This window comes from Musa acuminata, chromosome BXJ1-3 (genome assembly GCF_036884655.1).
Source record: "Musa acuminata AAA Group cultivar baxijiao chromosome BXJ1-3, Cavendish_Baxijiao_AAA, whole genome shotgun sequence".
NCBI classification, from domain to species: Eukaryota; Viridiplantae; Streptophyta; class Magnoliopsida; order Zingiberales; family Musaceae; genus Musa; species Musa acuminata.
Genome location: NC_088329.1, coordinates 30,247,501 through 30,257,500, shown reverse-complemented (window position 1 = coordinate 30,257,500; position 10,000 = coordinate 30,247,501).

Sequence of the window (10,000 nt, the reverse complement as noted above, 5' to 3'; positions counted from 1 at the left end):
TCGGCCACAACCCGCCTGCGCCGAGCTCATCGGCCATAGACTGTCGAGTCCACCTCAGTGCGGCCTGCCTAAGACGCGTCCCTCGGCCGTAGCCCGCCGGCGCCGAGCTCCTCGGCCGTAGTCGTCCCGAGTCCACCTCAGCGCGGCCTGCCCGCTTGAGCCGTGTTCCTCGGTCGCAGTCTGCTAGTCATAGGTGCCCAGCAAGCCAATCACGTGAGTGATGGCACGTGTGACTTGATACAGAATCTTTTTGCTTATTATATTTTGGCGTATATCACTTTATAACTATTTTATATATATATATATATATATATATATATATATATATATATATATATATATATATATATATATATATATATATATAGTGATATCTTTGGATTTGTGCAATGGGAATCGGATCGTGATGAGATCACGATAATGAGATCGATTCACCTTTAAACACATATCCTAAATAATCCCGGTCATAGGTTACTCGAGAGGGACATCGTGATAACCGGACAGACTGGTGTGCTGTATACCCGTCCATATGATGGATGCAGCTGGTCTCATAGCTGCTCATGTAGGGACACTAGGGATACAGTACAGGTGCTCATTGGAGAATGAGTTCACTGATTGATCCGCTTACGGAATGTTGGATGATTGATGATGCCTTATTGTCAAACAATGATTCCATAGTCCTAGTGGTGTATCTGGTCCTTAGACTTGAGACACCAAGAATGTCCTGTATGAGTACTCCACTCTTTGATACCAGACTTATAGGTTTGGCTATCCCAGATCTAGTACAGCTGGTCATTGGGAGTGGTAGTCGACCTTACGAGGGCTATTGAGTGTCGATAGAGGATCATCCACTCTCGGCGTCATGAGAGAAATATCTCATGTGTTCTTGCTCAGACAAATCCCTAGCTAGGGTCATTCGGGTTGAGAGAGAAAGAGTTCTCCGGGAGAATCCGATTAGAGCGAGACTCGAGTAGAAACCGTATGGGTCTGACAGCACCATGCTCGATATACGGTCTCTGGGATATTAGATGGATGAGGGACTATAGGTACACGGTAACTAAGGACAGACAGATCCAACGGATTGGATTTCCCTGTATCGTCTGGGGACTACGGCGTAGTGGCCTAGTACGTCTGTAGTCGATGAGTCAAGTGAATTATTATAGAGATAATAATTCACTGAGTTAGAAGGAGTTCTGACAGGTATGACTCACGGCCAGCTCGATATTGGGCCTAGAGGGTCACACACATATGGTAGGCATTGCGATGAGTAGAGGTTCGGATATGAGATATCCGACGGAGCCCTTGTCTTATTGGATACAGATCCAATACCCACTAGGAGAGGACCCATTAGGGTTTGACAGGGGACCTCTATAAATAGGAGGAATTTAGAGCCTCATAGGCTAGAGCTTGCCTCTCCTATTCTTCTCTCCCTCTCTACCTCAGAGCAGGCCTGGAGTTTTAAGGAGCGTCGTCGCAGCCCTGCTGTGTGGATCACTGCTAGAGAGGAGGACGTTTGACCTCCTTCACCCTCTCCTAAGGATCTGCAAGGAAACAGGGATATACGATCTCCTTAGGTAACACAATCTACTCAGTTTTAAGTTTCGCGGATTTTGCGCACCAATCTTCGCACGACGACGAATATCTCTTTGGGAATCGAGGATTTTGTTTTCTTGTTCTTCCGCTGCGCATGTGATGTCGCCCCCAAGATTTCCCAACAGTGGTATCAGAGCCAGGTTGTTCGTGCGAATGATTGGTTTTGAACTGCGTGTGTTGTGTTTAGGAAGAATTTTGACGTCAAAATCGTTGACGCAAAAACAAAGAAGGGCAGCAACAGTTGCTGCCCTCGATCTGCGTAGCCGAAGGCAGCATAGGGGCCGCGTTTGCAGCAGCCGGCCGGCGGCCTGCTTGTAGCAGGCTTGCGTCCAGCGGGGCTGGCAGTCCACGGGCAGAGGTGCCTGTGGCCGCTTCTCCCGCGGGGTGAGGCGCCGCAGGGCGGCTGCTCTCGCGGGCGAAACCCCCCCCACAAGGGCGGCCGCGTGGCGGGACAGCACCGCCGGCGGGCGTTGCCCCGCGGGCAGAACCGCCCGTGGAGGCGGCGGCGTCCGTAGGGGCGCCAACCTGCAGGGGCAGCACCGCCTGCGGGCGTTGCCCCGCCGGTAGAACCGCCCGCAGGGGTGCCCACCTGCAGCGGTAGCGCCACCAACGGGCGAGGGCAACGCCCTCACCCTGCCGCACAGGCCGCCGCCAGCAAGGTGGCGGCAGCGGCAGCAGCAAAGGGGAGTAGGGCATTAGGTTTTTGGGCAAAAGATAATTTTGCCCCTCGAAATTTGAGAAATTACAGTTTCTGCCTTTTGTACAGATTACAAAAATACCCCTATGAATCTAGAAATTTTTTATATGTCACTGATTTCATAAAATACTAATTAATTAAAAAATTTAGTTGATTATTATTTTTTATCATTATCTAGTAGTCCTACATGATGATGATTATTTATACATGTGATGTATGATGTGTGGACGGGTGCTCATGGACCGTGTGATGTGTGTACTTGTGATTATTATTATTGAGGTCTGCGAGCCTCCATTATATTTCTCATATATTGTCGTGCCTACGTGCCTATGATTAAGTTGTAATCACATGAGGAGGCGCAGCGGGAGCGTGGATGCGATAGCGGGACCCACGAGACGGACGATCGCGATGCATGAAGATGCATCAAGATGTCGACGAAACCGACAAGGACGAGATGGACGATCACAGGGCATGGAGATGCACCGTTGCACATATAGATCTTGATGTGAGTGATTAGGCCTATTGGCTCGGGCCTAATCACATTAGGTTGTGGTCCATGATCATCTGGTGTGATTACTTATACACATACTAGATATGTATATATATATTTGCATGCGATGTAGATATATATTAAATATGTATATGTGTGACATGTCATATTAGGAGACCAAATCATAGAAACATCTCTCTCGATAATATTAAGTCGGTAAACGTGAGACAATTAGATTGACCCACGTGGTCTTCCATCGTTATAAGTAGGAACCGATTCCCGGTGTCGGTTGAGTTGGTCGAGTCCCTCGAGACTCATCTATATCGCGATTCGCTATCTTGCTTATGACATAGAGATGTCACCGATGACCTGAGGGCATGGTATGCTTGGTCGAGTCCCTCGAGGGTATATCATCAAATCAGACTCATCTTGTAACGAATGTGTTAATTTAACCGAGCATCATGGTTGGTCGAGTCCCTCAAGACCATGGTGATTCGGAGGCCGAACAAGACGGGAATCACAAGGAGTTATGATCGGCAAGAGTTGCATGCCTTTTAGGCTTAGTGTGATTGGTCGAGTCCCTCGAGGTTATACTAAGATGCTGATTGGATCTTGATCCCCACTAGAAGTCTACCGGAGACTTCCGTTTCACGTGTTGAGGGTGTCGCGTGACTCGTTAGTAAAATAGTGGGAGCATATTAAGATAGAAATCCATATCTTGATAGTTTATTTTTTGCAAAATCTGCATGTTATTCATTTCTGCTGCATCTTTATTTTCAGAAAATGTCGCTTTCAAATCCCTTACATGCCATACTTGATGTCAACAGCCTCACTAGTCCAAATTATATGGATTGACTCCGTAACTTGAGAATTGTTCTCACAGCAGAGAAAATCGTGTACGTCCTTAATACAGTGATGCCTACGCCCGAAGAAGGGGCAAGCGAGGATGAGATCGCTCGTTACATGAAGTACATTGATGACTCCACTCTTGCTCAGTACTATATGTTGGGCTCTATGACTCCTGAGTTACAGAGACAACATGAAAAGATGGATGCCGGATCCATTCTCCTACATGTCCGTAAATTATTTGAGGAACAAGGAAGGACTCAGCGATATGAGATATTCAAGAGCCTCTTCCGCGCTAGGATGACTGAGGGGACATCGGTTCAGAACCATGTCCTAAAGATGATTGAGTGGATAGAGAAACTCACAGGTCTAGGAATGGTCCTAGAGGATAACTTGTGTGTGGACATTGTGCTTCAATCCCTATCAGATTCCTTTTCACGGTTCATAATGAATTTTAATATGAACAAGCATGAGATGACTCTCCTAGAGCTCCTCAATATGTTGAGGGAGGTAGAGAGTGCTATTAAGAAAGAGAAGCTAGTTCTCTATACTGCTGAGACCAGAAAGAAAAGGAAAGCAGAAAGGTCCCTTAAGAAGGGAAAGGGCAAGGGTAGATCAGGTAAAGCAAAGGTTGCTAAGAAAGACCCAACGAAGGACAAAGGCTAGTGCTTCCACTATGGCAAAGATGAGCACTGGAAGAGGAACTGCAAAGAGTACCTTGTAGAGAGGGCGAAATAGAAGCTTGGAGAAGCTTCAGGTACATTCATGATCAATCTCCAATTGTCAGATTTTTGTGATAGTGCATTGGTATTGGATACCAGTACTGCTTATCATATCTACAATTTTTTGTAAATTCTAGCAAAGTCAAGGGGAGATTGGTAAGAGGAATATTACATAAAGGTTTGTTTATGCTAGACACGATTCCACATATCATGAATGTAAGTGTCTAAGAGGAAACGAGATGAGGTGAACAGTGCATACCTATGACATTGTAGGCTAGGTCACATCCATGAGGGAATGATTCAAAAGTTGCTAAATGATGGATATTTAGATCCATTCGACTATGTGTCATATGCAACTTGCGAGCCTTGCCTTCATGGAAAACTGACCAACTCTCCATTTAGTGGAACCGGAGAGAGAGCTACTGAACTGTTGGAACTCATACATTGTGATGTATGTGGACCCATGTCAACTCATGCCATTGGTGGTTACTCCTACTTCATTATCTTTACTGATGATTTCTCAAGGTATAGATATGTGTACTTAATGAAGTACAGTCCGAGGCTTTTATGAAATTCAGAGAGTATAAGAATGAGGTGGAGAACCAAACTGGAAAGAGTATCAAAACTCTTCGATCAGATCGAGGAGGTGAGTACTTAAGTACAGAGTTTACTCAGTTCCTCAAGGACCATGGGATATTATCCCAATGGACACCTCCTTATACACCTCAGCTCAATGGTATCTCTGGAAGGAGAAATCGTACGCTGTTAGATATGGTACGGTCCATGATGAATTTCGCTGACCTACTCATCTTATTGTAGGGATATGCCCTAGAGACCACAGCTTACCTTCTGAACAGAGTTCCAACTAAGTCGGTAGTGTCTACACCATATGAGATATGGAAAGGGAAGAAGCCTGATCTTAAGATTGTTAAGATTTGGGGCTATCCTACCCACGTTAAAAGACACAACCCCGATAAGTTAGAATCAAGGACAAAGCGATGCAAATTTATGGGATACCCTAAGGAAACTTGTGGATATTATTTCTATCATCTCGATGACCAAAAGATCTTTGTAGCTAAGAGAGCATTGTTTCTTGAGAAGGAACATATTCTTGGCAGAGATAGTGGGAGAATGATAGAGTTGAGCTAGGTTGGAGAACCAAGCTCAAGCACCACTCTACAACCCGAGTCTGTTCAGATACCTAATACACAAGTTTCAACTTTACGCAGGTCTGATAGAGTATCCCATCCTCCTGAGAGATATATGGGACATATTAGAGGAGAGGATGTTGAGGATATTGATCCTCAGACCTACGAGGAGGCTATTATGAGTATAGACTCCGGGAAGTGGCAAGAAGCCATGAATTCTGAGATGAATTCTATGTACTCAATAAGGTTTGGAACCTAATTGATGCGCCCGAAGGTATTGTACCCATCGGTTGCAAGTGGATCTTTAATAAAAAGATCGGAGTAGATGGAAAGGTAGAGACCTATAAAACAAGGCTAGTGGCTAAGGGGTATCATCAAAGGCAAGGTGTTGACTAGGACGAAACCTTCTCACCCGTAGCAATGCTAAATTCGATCTGGCAAATGGATGTAAAAATCGTATTCCTCAATGGGAACCTCGAGGAGGAGATGTATATAATGCAACCTGAGTGATTCGTGTCCAAGAACTGCCCAGATAAGGTGTGTAGATTGCTTAGATCTATTTATGAACTAAAGCAAGCTTCCCGAAGTTGGAACATAAGATTTGATGAGGCAATCAGATCTTGTGACTTCGTTAAGAACGAAGATGAGCCTTGTGTGTACAAGAAGGTAAGTGGGAGCACTGTTGGGAAATCATGGGGGCGACATCACATGCGCAGCGGAAGAACAAGAAAACAAAATCCCCGATTCCCAAAAAGATGTTCGTCGTCGTGCGAAGATTGGTACGCAAAAATCCGTGAAACATGAAAATGCGTTTAGAGTAGATTGTGTTACCTAGGGAGATCGTATATCCCTGTTTCCTTGCAGATCCTTAGGAGAGGGTGAAGGAGGTCAAGCGTCCTCCTCTCTAGCGGTGATCCACACAGCAGGGTTGCGACGACGCTCCTCAAAACTCCAGGCCTGATCTGAGGTGGAGAGGAAGAGGAGAATAGGAAAGGCAAGCAAAAGCTCTAGCCTATGAGGCTATGAATCCCTCCTATTTATAGAGGTCCCCTGTCAAACCCTAATGGGTCCTCCCATAGTGGGTATTGGATCTGTATCCAATAAGACAAGGGCTCCGTCGGATATCTCATATCCAAACCTCTACTCATCGCAATGCCTACCATATGTGTGTGACCCTCTAGGCCCAATATCGAGCTGGCTGTGAGTCATACCTGTTAGAACTCCTTCTAACTCAGTGAATTATTATCTCTGTAATAATTCATCGACTCATCGACTACGGACGTACTAGGCCATTACGTTGTAGTCCCTAGACGATACAGGGGAATCCAATCCATTGGACCTGTCTGTCCTCATTTACCGTGTACCTATAGTCCCTCATCCATCTAATATCCCAGAGACCATATATCGAGCATGATGCTGTCAGACCCATACGGTTTCTACTCGAGTCTCGCTCTAATCGGATTCTCCCGGAGAACTCTTTCTCTCTCAACCCGAATGACCCTGGCCAGGGATTTGTCTGAGCAAGAACACATGGGATATTCCTCTCATGACGCCGAGAGTGGATGATCCTCTATCGACACTCAATAGCCCTCGTAAGGTCGACTACCACTCCCAATGACCAGCTATACTAGATCTGGGACAGCCAAACCTATAAGTCTGGTATCAAAGAGTGGAGCACTCATACAGGACATCCTTGGTGTCTCAAGTCTAAGGACCAGATACACCACTAGGACCTCGGAATCGCTGTCTGACAATAAGGCATCATCAACCATCCAACATTCCGTAAGCGGATCAATTAGTGAACTCATTCTCCAATGAGCACCTGTACTGTATCCCTAGTGTCCCTACATGAGCAGCTATGAGACCAACTGCATCCATCATATAGACGGGTATACAGCACACTAGTCTATCCGGTTATCACGATGTCCCTCTCGAGTAACCTATGACCGGGATTATTTAGGATATGTGTTTAAAGGTGAATTGATCTCATTATCGTGATCTCATCACGATCCGATTCCCATTGCACAAATCCAAGGACATCACAATATATATATGCACATATGCAATAGTTATAAAGTGATATACGCCAAAATATAATAAGCAAAAAGATTTTGTATAAGTCACACGTGCCATCACTCACGTGATTGGCTTGCTGGGCACCTATGACTAGCAAGCGCTATCACCTTTTTGGTGTTATATGTGGATGACATCCTGATCATTAGGAATGACATTGGAATGCTATCCATAGTAAAGGCTTGGTTATCTAGACACTTCTCCATGAAGGACTTAGGGGAAGCATCCTATATCTTGGGGATTAGAATCTATAGAGATAGATCCAAGAGGATGCTTGGCTTGTCCCAGTCTAGGTACATAGAAACCATTGTCAAATGGTTTGGCATGGAAATTTCCAAGAGAGGTCTCATACCGATGAGACATGGGATATCGCTTTCTACGAGTATGTCCCCAAAGACTCCAGAAGAAAGTGCAAACATGGATATTATATCTTATGCCTCAGCAATAGGGTCTATCATGTATGTCATGCTATGTACTAGGCCTGATATAGCGTATGCTCTGAGTGTCACGAGCAGGTATCAAGCGGATCCAGGCTTGGAGCACTGGAAAGCAGTAAAGTGTATCCTTAAGTACTTGAGAAGGACTAAGGATCTTTTACTAGCATATGGAGGTAATAGCCTTAAGGTTGAAGGCTACACTAACTCTAGTTTTCAGTCTGATGTCGATGATAGCAAGTCGAATTCAAGGTATGTGTACACCTTGAATGGAGGAGTAGTGTGATGGAAGAGTTCCAAGCAAGATACTACTGCTGACTCGATCAAAGAGACGGAGTACATTGCCGCATCAGATGCAGCAAAGGAGGGAGTCTGGGTGAAGAAGTTCATCACAGATTTGGGAGTCGTGCCGAGTAGCGAGGAGTCGACTTCCTTATATTGCGATAACTATGGGGCGATTACTCAAATAAGGGAACTCGGGTCTCATCAAAAGTGTTCTGAGGAGGTTCCATCTTATCAAAGAGATCGTAACCCGAGGAAATGTAGTAGTGGAAAGAGTTCCATCCGAAGATAACATTGCAGATCGATTGACAAAGTCGTTGTCTCAGATTGTCTTTGAGCATCACAGGGGTCTGATAGGGATTAGACACATAGGTGATTGGCTTTAGGTCAAGTGGGAGATTGCTAGTCATAGGTGCCCAGCAAACCAATCACGTGAGTGATAGCACATGTGACTTGATATAGAATCTTTTTGCTTATTATATTTTAGCGTATATCACTCTATAACTATTGCATATATATATATATATATGTATATATATATATATATATATATATATATATATATATATATATATATATATATATATTGTGATGTCCTTGGATTTGTGCAATGGGAATTGGATCGTGATGAGATCACGATAATGAGATCGATTCACCTTTAAACACATATCCTAAATAATCCCGGTCATAGGCTACTCGAGAGGGACATCGTGATATTCAGACAGACTGGTGTGCTGTATACCCATCCATACGATGGATGCAGCTGGTCTCATAGCTGCTCGTGTAGGGACACTAGGGATATAGTACAGGTGCTCATTGGAGAATGAGTTCACTGATTGATCCGCTTACGGAATGCTGGATGGTTGATGATGCCTTATTATCAGACAGTGATTCCATAGTCCTAGTGGTGTATCTGGTCCTTAGACTTGAGACACTAAGGATGTCCTGTATGAGTGCTCCACTCTTTGATACCAGACTTATAGGTTTGATTGTCCCAGATCTAGTACAGTTGGTCATTGGGAGTGGTAGTCGACCTTACGAGGGCTATTGAGTGTCGATAGAGGATCATCCACTCTCAGCGTCATGAGAGAAATATCTCATGTGTTCTTGCTCAGACAAATCCCTGGCTAGGGTCATTCGGGTTGAGAGAGAAAGAGTTCTCCGGGAGAATCCGATTAGAGCGAGACTCGAGTAGAAACCATATGGGTCTGACAGCACCATGCTCGATATACGGTCTCTGGGATATTAGATAGATGAGGGTCTATAGGTACACGGCAATTGAGGATAGACAGGTCCAATGGATTGGATTTCCCTGTATCGTCTAGGAACTACGGTGTAGTGGCCTAGTACGTCCGTAGTCGATGAGTCAAGTGAATTATTATAGAGATAATAATTCACTGAGTTAGAAGGAGTTCTGACAGGTATGACTCACAGCTAGCTCGATATTGGGCCTAGAGGGTCACACACATATGGTAGGCATTGCGATGAGTAGAGGTTCTGATATGAGATATCCGAAAGAGCCCTTGTCTTATTAGATGCAGATCCAATACCCACTAGGGGAGGACCCATTAGGGTTTGACAGGGGACCTCTATAAATAGGAGGGATTCAGAGCCTCATAGGCTAGAGCCTTTGCTTGCCTCTCCTATTCTCCTCTCCCTCTCCACCTCAGAGCAGGCCTGGAGTTTTGAGGAGCGTCGTCACAGCCCTATTGTGT